Raw genomic sequence first — 2903 nt, 5'->3', positions numbered from 1 at the left:
TGTTGAAATCTCAATGATTCCAAGAATAGGGGTGTACTCTGTTCTTTCATTTGCATATCCCTCATAGATGATAGTGAAAACCCATTGCGCTAATAAGTAGTTTCCTGCAAAAAGCAGACATCTCCATTTTGGGGTCAGATTAGTCTGGTCTCTCTAATAGTCCCTAAAGGGAACTTGTCACTTGGAGATAAAGTAGCCAGTTTTAGCCCTTATTTTATTTATGCTGCCTCCTAAGTATTCATCCTTTTTTCTTTCTTTTCTTAATAAATTTGTCACGGAAATATAGTCACTTTTTAAATTGTTCCAGAAACTGAAGTATTTCTTCCAGAAAATTATTGCAATTGCACATGTTTTGTTGTACACATTTCTTTCCTTTCTTGTGTGTATTGGAACAACACAAAAAAACAGAGTAAAAAAAGGAAAATTGGACATAATTTGCCACTAACCCCCAAAAATGAGCCCGACAAAATTGTTGGCACCTTTCCCAAAATGTGGGTAAACCACTTTGCTTCAAGCATGTGATGCTCATTCAAACTCACCTGTGGCAAGCAACAGTTGTGGTTAATATGAAAAACACACCTGAAACCAGATAAAAAAAAGGAGAAGCTGACTCAACCGTTGCATTGTGTGTCAATGTGTACCAGAATAAGCATGGAAAACTGAAATAAGACAAGAGAACTGTCTAAGGACTTCAAGAACCAAAATTGTTGAAAAATATCAACAATCTCAAGGTTAGAAGTCTATTTCCAGAGATCCAGAGGTTCCTTTGTCCACTGTGCGCAATATAATAAACAAGTTTACAACCCATGACACTGTAGCTAATCTACCTGGAAGTTATCGGTAGAGAAAATTTGATGAACGTTTGAATCCGAATGGTGGATAATCAGCCCCAATCAAGTTCCAAAGAAATTCAAGCTGTCCTGCAGGCTCAGGGTGCATCAGTGTCAGCGCAAACTATCTGTCAATATTTGACTGAAATTAAACACTATGGCAGGAAACCCAGAGGGACCCCACTGCTGACTCAGAGACATAAAAAAGCTAGACTGCATTTTGCCAAAATGTATGTGAGTAAGCCAAAATCCTTCTGGGAAAGCATCTTGTGGACACATGAGACCAAGATAGAGGTTTTTGGTAAAGGACATCATTCTACTGTTTGCCTAAAATGAAATGAGGCCTACAAAGAAAAGAACACAGGACCTACAGTGAAATATGGTGGAGGTTCAAAGATGTTTTGAGGCTGTTTTGCTTTCTCTGGAACTGGGTGCCTTGACTGTGCACAAGACATCATGGAATCTGAAGATTACCAAATTATTTTGGTTTGTAATATAGTGCCCAGTGTCAGAAAGCTGGGTTTACATCCAAGGTCATGGGTCTTCCAACAGGACAATGACCCCAAACATAATTCAAAAAGCACCAAGAGATAGATAGAAACAAAGAGCTGGGGAGTTCTGTAGTGGAAATAAATCCCATTGAACACCTGTGGAGAGATCTTAAAATTGTTGTTGGAAGAAGGCGCCTTCAAATATGAAAGACCAGAGTGGTCAAAAATTCCAGTTGAGAGTTGTAAGAAGCTTGTTGATGGTTATAGGAAGTGATTGGTTGCAGTTATATGTTCCAAAGGGCATGCAACCAAATATTTAGTTGTGGCAACAATTTTGTCCAATTCATTTTTTGTCCAATTTGCCTTTTTCTGGAAATAAACATGTGTATAACAAAACATGTGTAACTGCAATAATTTTCTGGGAGAAATACTTCATTTTTTTAAAAACAATTTCAAGGGTGCCAGCACTTTAGACCATATGACTGTGTATGCAGTCATTTAATGCACCCAATAATATTATTATTGTTAATAATAATAATAATAATAAGTTTTATTTCTATAGCACCAGCATATTCCGCAGCACTTTACATTTCAGAGGGGACTTGCACAGACTATAAACGCATAACAGAGTAGACACATATTTCAACAGATACCGAGGATTGAGGGCTTACAAGCCCAATATACTAAATTTTATGGTCTTTACCAAAGGGTGCTGCTCATAGAGTATTAATATAGGGCAGCCTTAAGACACGCCCCAGAGAATCCTGTGAGCACTTCCCCCAAGGAACATAAAAATTACCATTATGGGCATTTCAAATAAAAAGACCCATATATCTGGAACTGAAAATGGCACATAAAATAAATAAATAAATGGAATACTTGGGAGCAGCAGGAATAAAAAAAAAAATAGTCTTTTTGACCTGTAGACAGGTTCTTTTTAAATATTTGCAATGGCAAAACCTTTTTTAATTTTAACTTTAAAAAAAATGTAATTTAAATGTAAAAAAAAAGAATATTTAACTACTCAAAAACTCATGATGTTATTTTTCTATATATTTTTTTCTATTTAATTTATAAAAGAAAAAAAACAACAACATAAATTCCTAATAATATCACTGGTCTTAGATACCTGAGCGGACACAAATCAAATCAATCAGGAATAAACTTTATATGTATATATCCACTGCACATAAAAATACTTCACTATCTATCTATCTATCAATCATCTATCTATTATCTATCTACTATCTAGCTATTTTTATCTATCTATTTTTATTTATCTTTATCATCTATTTATACAACTTTTTGCCATTGGAAGGGGTGATTCCTTATGTAGGAAATGTGGGACATGTACAACATTCATAATTCTATCTATCTATCTATCTATCTATCTATCTATCTATCTATCTATCTATCTATCTATCTATCTATCTATCTATCTATCTACTGTATCTATTATCTATCTATCTACTGTATCTATTATCTATCTATCTATCTTATCTATCTTTCTATTTATCTATTATCTATCATCTATCTATCATCTCTCTATTATCTATCTATCTATCTATCTATCTATCTATTA

The sequence above is a fragment of the Ranitomeya imitator genome, chromosome 7 (assembly GCF_032444005.1).
Source record: "Ranitomeya imitator isolate aRanImi1 chromosome 7, aRanImi1.pri, whole genome shotgun sequence".
Lineage (NCBI taxonomy): Eukaryota > Metazoa > Chordata > Amphibia > Anura > Dendrobatidae > Ranitomeya > Ranitomeya imitator.
This window is presented reverse-complemented; position numbering follows the sequence as displayed.